Genomic DNA, 9104 nt, shown 5'->3' with positions numbered 1-9104 from the left:
TTTTAAATGTATTCCGAACCAAGTGATGAAAGAATAGTTGGATCACTTCTTAAGGCTGATGGTGTAATGTTTATGGATAATATTGCTGTAGCAGAATCCACCAATTTCTATTTGCTTCAGTTTTCTCCAGAAAAGAGACTCTGAACTGAAAAGTATATAGGAAGCATGTGTAAGAATGAATTACTATCTAAGGTGAAATAAGTGATTGTAATATCGCCCTAACTTCTCTTTATAAATTCAAGTCTGGCAATTCCCTGGTGGTCCGGTGGTTAGGACTCCATGCTTCCACTGGAGGGGGAATGGGTTCAGTCTCTGGTTGGGGAAGGGAATGAAGATCCCTCAAGCTGCATGGCATGGCCAAATAAAGAATAAGTAAATTTTAAAAATTCAAGTCTCCTGGCTAAAAATAATTACATCTTATTATACCAAAAGTAACTGCAAATTAATTGTTTGGCCATGGAAAATAATTACTGAGTAATGGTGAATAAAGTAAAAGTTACCAGAACAGGCAAATGTGATTATTTTAATCTGCTCATTTTTATGTTGGTTTAGACATAGATGATGGATCAATACTTTAACAAAAGGTGATATAACCACTATCAGGGGAGATAGATTCATATTTATAAAATATCCAGTCCTTTATTCTTAATCTTGCTCCATTAAACAATCGTGGCAATGATATTTTCAGAGAAATAAAAAGCAAGGTCAGCAATTTTTTTGTGTACTTGTAGCTGAGGTCAAGACTATCTCAACAAAAAGGAAAAACAGATGGTAATTTAAATCTTAAACTTTCATTCTGTAGTGCTTAATACATTCTTTCATCTACCCCTCAAATTAACCCTGTAAATTAGATACAGGCATACCTCATTTAACTGGGCTTCAGTTTATTGCACTTTGTAAATATGTGTTTCTGTTACAAATTGAAGGTTTGTTGAACACTATGTTGAGCAAGTCTGTTGGCACCATTTTCCATCAGCATTTTCTTACTTCATGTCTCTGCAACACATTTGGATAATTCTCACAATATTTCAAACATTTTTTCATTACTGTTACATTTGTTACGGTGATCTGTGATTAGTGCTCTTCTATGTTAGTATTTTAACTGCAGATGTGGTGGAAATAGCAAGAGAACTAGAATTAGAAGTAGAGACTGAAGACGGGACTGAACTGCGTCTCGTGAAAAAACTTTCATGGATAAGGAGTTGCTTCTTACGGAGGAGCAAAGAAAGTGGTTTCTTGAGATGGAAACTACTGGCAAAGACGCTGTGAAGACTGTTCAAATGACAACAAAATACTTAGAGTATTCATAAACTTAGTTGATAAAGCAGTGGCAGGGTTTGAGAGGATTGACTTCAATTTTGAAAGAAGTTTTACTGTGGGTAAAAAGCTATCACATGGCGTTGCATGCTACAGAGAAACCATTCGTGAAAGAGTCAATCGATGCGGTGTACTTCATCGTTGTCTTATTTTAAGGAATTGCCGCAGCTTCAACAAGCAGCACCCTGATCGGTCAGCAGCATCAACATCGAGGCAAAACCCTCCACCAGCAACACGATTATGACTTGCTGAAGGCTCAGATGATGGCGCCCATATTTTAGCAAGAAAGTATTGTTTACTTACGTACATTATTTTTTTAGACATAATGCTATTGCACACTTAATAGACTACAGTGTAGTATAAACACAACTTTTATATACACTAGGAAACCAAAAAATTTGTGTGACTTGCTTTATTGTGATATACGCTATATTGTGGTGGGTCTGGAACTGAACCCACAATATCTCTGAGCTACACCTGTATTGTTCTACATATTGTGATAGCTAGTTATGTATCAACTTGACTAGACCACAGAGTTCCCAGTGTTCAATCAAACATTATTCTGGGTGTGTCTGTGAGGGTATTATTGGATGATTTTAACATTTACAATTGAAGGAAATCCTCTCAAACCCTGCCACTGCTTTATCAACTAAGTTTATGAATATTCTGAGTCTTTTGTTGTCATTTGAACAGTCTTACAGCATCTTTGCCAGTAGTTTCCATCTCAAGAAACCACTGAATATACTGAGTAAAGCAGATTGCTCTTCCTAATATGAGTGGACCTCATCCAATCAGTTGAAGATCTGAATAGAACAAGACTGAGCCTCCCCTCATAAGAGGGAATTCTTCCTACCCAACTGCCTTCAAGCTGGAACACTGATTGTTTCCTGCTTTCGAACTCAACTGAAACATTGGCTCTTCCTGGGTCTTGAGCCTACGGGCTTTCACACTGAAACGACACCATCAACTCTCCTGGGTATCCAGCTTGTCAACTGCAGATCATGGGATTTTGAGCCAATTCCTTATGCTAATTTCTCTCTCTGTGTCTCTATTTGTCTCTCTCTCACATACTCACACACAGTAGAGATGGCGCCTCTCTGACCTCGGATGGCCCCAGGGAGTTGTTCTCTGGTTTGGGGTATAGTCAGGAGCATTGTGTGTGTAGGAGGGGAGTGGAGTCAGCACCCCACAGGCCATCTTCCACACTGCCCAGAGAAGGCTGACATAAGCTCCAAAGTGCCATGACCTATTTCACAGGGTAGCATAAATTATCTGTAGCTTCACTGAGGCATAAAACATCGCCCCTACGTATGGAATTGGAGGATAGTGTGAACTGTGGGTTCAGAACCTGGTCTCACCGCTTCCCTTCTACCTAAACATGCAAGTCATTGCTAAGCGAGGCCCTGGATCACCACACAGGAAGCTAAGCATAACTTTATATAAAGGGTTGACTTGTGAAAGAAGAAACAATGTTAGAAAATCACGATGTGGAAATATTTCAGAATGGCAAAGAATTTTTTTCTCATATTCAGGACTTTGCTTTGATTAAATGTGTACCCTAGAGGAATTAAGAATTTTATCAATAAATTCCTTAAGCATGAGCCACAAATCTCTTGGTAGTGAATATATATAAAGTATTCAAATGGTATTACTTTAGTTAAATTCATTTCTGCAATAGTAGCTCCAAATTAAATAATGACTCAAGCACCCCACCTCCTACTTATGCACACGCACATACACACATCATCACCATCTCTGTCTCTCTCACAGGCAGATTATTGTTCTCAGTGTGGTGATTCATGGGCAGGGTGCCTCTGTGATGTGGCTCTGCCATTCCAAGGGCCCTGTTAATCATCATCCCCTCCCAGAATTGAGGGAGAAAAAGGGACACATTCTCCTTCTAAGAGAATGTTGTTACACAGCAGACCTCACTTCCACTCACATTTCACAGGTTAAAACAATCATATAACAATGTTTAACCACAAGAGAGGTTGTAAAATGAGGTAAGTTATAGTTAAGAAAAAAGGGAGTAAATGGTATTTGTCACACCAGACACGGATCATTCATTGTCTGGATGACCATAGATTCCCCTTTTATAAGTCTGTGTGCCATGTTTAACCTAATGATTATGAACCCATTGGCAATATATTGGTTAGCAATGGATTATAATTATAGGTTTGCTATGAATAAAAGTTAGTCCTGTGTAATTAATCTAGTTCTTTTTTTAAATTTAATTTCTTTTTTTTGGCTGCATTGGGTCTTCGTTGCTGCACTTGGGCTTTCTCTAGTTGTGGCGAGCAGGGGCTCCTCTTCATTGTGGTGCGCAGTCTTCTCATTGCAGTGGCTTCTCTTGTTGTGGAGCATGTGCTCTAGGTGCGTGGGCTTCAGTAATTGCAGCATGTGGGCTCAGTAGTTGCGGCACACGGGCCCTAGAGTGTGCGGGCTTCAGTAGTTGTGACTTGTGGGCTCCAGAGCGCAGGCTCAGTAGTTGTGGAGCACGAGCTTTGTTGCTCTGCAGCGTGTGGGATCTTCCTGGACCAGGGATCAAACCTGTGTCCCCTGCATTGGCAGGTGGATTCTTAACCACTGCACCACCAGGGAAGTCCTAGTTCTTTTTATAATAGTGTATTAGATTATAAATTTGGGGACATAATGTAAACATTGTGTATCTACTTCTGTCAGATGTTTGGCAAAATTTTTCAAGAAATTATTTGTCTCGGAGGTAGAAATGTGAAGTAGATCTCAGCTGGGCTAGATAATTAACACCTGTTACAACAACCATATCCAAAGTGTACCAGTAGATGTATCAATGTTGGTCTCTTGGGGTGTCTCCAGTGCTGTGGCTCAGGACTCAGACTTGACCCCATACTCATTAAATACTTTAAAGGCCAAAATATCTAGTTTATCATCCTTTACCACCAAGTAAAGCAAAAGAGTATGGTTATAGAAGCAGAATTTTTTAAAGTTCTATTCAGTCTGGAACCTGTTACAAAAATAAAATAGTGGGACTGTGTATGGACAACTAGAAACTCCTATCCTAGTCTGTTTGCACAGCAGCTGAAGATAACTATGAGTGAGAACCTTGGCCTGATTATGATTCATGAAAAAACAAGTTCAGTAAGCCATCAGTATATCATGGCTGAAAAAAGAAAAGGAAAGAGATAGTTCCTTTTGAATTCTGTACTCCTATCAGAGCATATCTGGGGTGACTTTTTGTTCTGGGCACTGTATTTTAAGAGAGACGATGACCAATGTATTGTGTCCAGAAGAAGATATATAGGATGAGGAAGGTAGGAAAACAAATCTTACAAAGAAGAATTGAATAAACAGAAATTTTGTTCCTTGGAAAAATGGAAGGTAAAGAAATAAATATGAAAAGCTGTTCAAGTGACACAGGAATTGCGTATAGGACATCTAAACATGAACTCGTGAACAAATGCTATTTTAGAATAACTATATGACAAAGAACACTTGCTAATATGGATTGTTATTCTAACATTGTGCTTAAGGCTTTAGGTGGGGTGTCTCATTTGAAAGGGGTTGAAAATAAAACACTCAGCAGTCACTAGTTTCTTTCTTTCTTTCTTCCTCCCTTTCTTCCTCCTTCCCACCCTCTCTCTCTCCCTTCCTTCCCTCCTTCCTTCCTTCCCTCCTTCCTTCCTTCCTTCCCTCCCTCCCTCCTTTCTTTCTTCCTTCCTTCCTTTCTTTTTTTCTTTCTTTCTTTCTTTCTTTCTTTCTTTCTTTCTTTCTTTCTTTCTTTCTTTCTTCCTTCCTTCCTTCCTTCCTTCCTTTCTTTCCTTTTCTCTTTCTTTCTTTCTTTCTTTTTCTTCCTTCCTTCCTTTCTTTCTTTCTTTCTTTCTTTTTCTTTCCTTCTTTCTTTTTCAGCAGTCACTAGTTTCAATTAGGAAATCCCATTGGGCAAATGTTGCCAGATCCTTCCACCTTCAGGTAATGTATGTTCCTTCATTAAGATTCAGTTCTGCTCCTTGCAGGAGCTCCCCAGTTCATTTTACTCCAGGGTTCTGCTGATCTTTGCAGGCCCCACTCAGGTTGGCTTGCTCTCTGTGGTTTGGCTGGTTTTGGATGGCCTGGTTGGAATGGCATGGCTTAGTTTCCCATAGTCTCCCATCCTCTGGCCATCTAGTCCAGGCTTGTTCACAAGGCAGTGGCAATGCCTGTTGAGGCCTGAACCACAAATGCTATGCTGTCACTCCTGCTGCCTGCTATGGGCCAAAGCCAGTCACAGGGCCAGCACAGATTCAAGAAAAGTGACATTGTAATTCATATAATAACAGGGAAGTATGGAGAACTGGTATAATTTTTAGAATCTATCAATATATGCAACAAGAAGTATAAGAAAATTATTATAGCTAAGAAAAACATAAATTTTGATTGTCATAAGTTTAAAATAATTATTTGGAGCTCTAACATTCCAGTTTTGGTTTCAGTATTTCTTATTGATTTGGAAAGATGAAAGTAAGTAAAAACTGTTTAATCTGTACTTTTAGCATTTCTCATGAGAAACACTTTTCAGAAGTCACTGGTTCCTAGGGACATGAACATTAGTAAAAAGGAAGAAATAATTTCGAGATATGTAATAAAGTGTACTGAAAGGAGGTTTTCATGGAAAAATATAAGTACTTATATTTTGTACAAAACCTATGGTATATTTAATGTGGGTAAACATAAGATTTCCTTTCTCTCTCTGATTTATTTAAAATCCAATTTAAAAATAAATCTTATATGCTTAAAAAGAAAATCAGTTGTACCAAACAGTAAATTATGTGTCACATTAGTTATACATAAAAAGAGTTCTGTAGAAATTCAAAGGGAGATTGTTTAATTAGTCTGTCTGTGTAATTAAGAGAATTTTCTTGTCAGATAAATAGCATAATCCAAGGCTTGGAGAACAAATGCATAGGTCATGGCCAGAGGCCACTGAGAAATCTAATTGGAGTGTGGGAAATTAAAGAAATGGAAAAAGGTTGTCTGAAATTTAGATTAATCAAGTTTGAGAAGTTTTAAATGAAAGTTAGAATTGTTAGGCACTTAAATTACCAAAATGTGAAACACTAATAAAATTATTCAGGAGAATTAAATAACAACAACAAAAAGGTATTTTAAGAATATTTTAGTAGGGTTATTTTTTAAAAAATAATTTATTTAAACTAAAAAAACAAAAAGCAAGAACAGTTGACCCATTTCTCATCCCCTGTCCCCAACTTTGGAAAACACCAATCTCTTCTATGTATATATGAGCTTGGTTTGTTTGTTTGTTTTAGATTCTACATATAGGAGAGATAATACAGTATTTGTCTTTCTCCATCTGACTTATTTCATTTGGCATAATGCCTTTGAGGTCCATTCACGTTTTCACAAATGACATGATTTTACTTTTATGGCTGAATAACATTTTATTGTATATTTGTACCACATCTTTATCCATTCATCCATCTATGGATGTATAAATTGTTTCCATATTTTGGCTACTGTAAATAGAGGTGCAATGAACCTAGAGGTGCATATGTCTTTTCGAATTAATGTTTTTGTTTTCTTTGGATAATTACTCAGAAGTTAAACTGCTAGATCGTATGTCAGTTCTAATTTTAATATTTGAGGAACCTCCATACTGTTTTCCATAATGGTTATACCAATTTATATTCCCACTAACAGTGCACAAGGTTCCCTTTTGTCCAAATTCTAACAACATTTGTTATTTCTTATCTTTTTCATAATAGCAGGTGTGAGGTGATATCTCTAACAGGTGTGAGGTGATATCTCTCTGTGGTTTTGACTTGTATTTCCCTGATGATTAATGATGTAGAGCATGTTTTTATGTACATGTTGATCATATATATATATATCTTCTTTGGAAAATATCTATTCAGACATTCTGCCTATTTTTTAAATTGAATTCTTTGTATTTTTGCTATCAAGTTGTATGAGTTCATTATATATTTTGGATATTAGTCCCTTATCAGATATATAATTTGCAAATATTTTCTCCCATTCAGTAGGTTGCCTTTTCATTTTCTTGACAGTTTCCTTTGCTGCACAGAGACTTTTTTCATTTAATGTAGTCTCAATTGTTTATTTTTGTATTTGTTGCTTTTCCTTTTGGTATCAGATTCAAAAAGTCCTATGACCAAGACCTATGTCAAGGACCTTACTGCCTATTTTTTTCTTATAAGGAGTCTGAAAGTTTCACGTCTTATGTTCAAGCCTTTAATCCATTTGGAGTTAATTTTTCTATATGGTATAAGAAAGTGGTCCAGTTTAAACTTTTGCATGTGGCTGTCCAGTTTTCCAAATGTCATTTATTGAACATTATTTATTGACTGTCCTTTCTCCTTTGTAGATTCTTGGTTCCTTTGTCATAAATTAATGGACCATATATATGAGTTTATTTCTGGGCTTTCTATTCTATTCCATTTGTCTATGAGTCAGTTTTTATGCTAATACCATACTGTTTTAATTACTAAAGCTTTATAATATAATTAGAACTCAAGGAGCATGATACCTACACCTTTTTTTGTCTTTCTCAATATTACTTTGACTATTTGGAGTCTTTTATAGTCCCATACAAATTTTAGGAATGTTTTTTCTATTTCTGTGAAAAATGCCATTGGTATTTTCATAGCCATTGCATTGAATCTGTATATTACTTTGGGTAGTATGGACATTTTAACAGTATCAATTTTACAATCCATGAGCAAGGACTACCTTTCCAATTATGTGTGTCTTCTTCAACTTCTTTCATCAAAGTGCTATAGTCTGGGGGGTCCAGGTCTTTTACCTTTGTGGTTAAATTTATTCTGAGGTATTTTATTCTTTTTGATGCAATTGTAAATGGGATTATTTTCTTAATTTCTCTTTCAGAAAGTTACTTATTAGTGTATAGAAATGCAATAGATTACTGTATATTTCTTTCATATCGTGCAACTTTACTGAATTCATTTATTAGCTGTAATACTTTTTCAGTGAAGCCTTTATGGTTTTCTATAGATATGTCATGACATCTGCAAATAGTGAATGTTTTATTTCTTCCTTCTCAGTTTAGTTGCCTTTTATCTCTTTTTCTTATCTGATTGTCGTGGTAGGACTTCCAATACTATATTGAATAAAAATGGTGATAGCAGCCACCTTGTGTTTTTCTGATCTTAGAGGAAAAGCTCTTAGCTTTTCACAGTTAAGTATGACTGTTAGCTATAGGCTTGTCATATATGGCCTTTATTATGTTGAAGTATATTCCTCTATACCCGCTTTATTGAGAGTTTTTATCATCAATAGATGTTGAATTTTGTCAAATGATTTTTCTGCATGTATTGAATTGATCATATGATTTTTATTTTCTGTCTTGTTAATATGGTTTGTCATATTGACTGATTTATGGATGTTGAACCATTCTTGCATTCCTGGGATAAATCACACTTGATCATGGCATATAAGTCTTTTAATGTATTGTTGAATTTGGTTTACTAACATTTTGTTGAGGATTTTTGCATCTGTGTTCATCAGGGATATCGGCCTGTAATTTTCTTTTCTGTGGCATCCTTGTCTGGTTTTGGTATCAGGGTGATACTGGCTGTGTAAAACGAGTTTGGAAGGGTTCCTTCCTTTTCTATTTTTTGGAAGAGTTTGAGAAGGATTAGCATTAATTCTTCTTTGAATTTTTGGCAGAATTCACCAGTGAAGTTGTCTGGTCCTGGACTTTTGTTTGTTGGAGGTTTTTGATTACTCCTTTAATCTTCTTACTAATAATTGGTCTGTTCAGATTTTCTATTTCT

At 36.2% G+C, this 9104-nt stretch overlaps 1 long non-coding RNA gene across 4 annotated transcripts in view; it reads right to left on the bottom strand.

Moving 5' to 3' along the window:
* The window catches only part of LOC309627612, an 83375-nt gene that overhangs the window by 57830 nt on the left and 16441 nt on the right, over positions 1-9104 (bottom strand). Inside the window, exon 4 of one of the 4 annotated variants that reach the window (XR_014243850.1) lies at positions 864-1102. The exons of 2 other annotated variants lie outside the window; for them this stretch is intronic. This is a non-coding gene — a long non-coding RNA (uncharacterized lncRNA). The remainder of the gene's footprint in view (positions 1-863; positions 1103-9104) is intronic. One more of the 4 variants, XR_014243852.1, reaches the window with a different exon arrangement.

This window comes from Balaenoptera borealis (genome assembly GCF_965194805.1).
Source record: "Balaenoptera borealis genome assembly, chromosome: 4".
Taxonomy (NCBI): Eukaryota; Metazoa; Chordata; class Mammalia; order Artiodactyla; family Balaenopteridae; genus Balaenoptera; species Balaenoptera borealis.
Note: the sequence above shows the minus strand (reverse complement) of the source record. Positions and strands in the feature narration are given on the sequence as shown.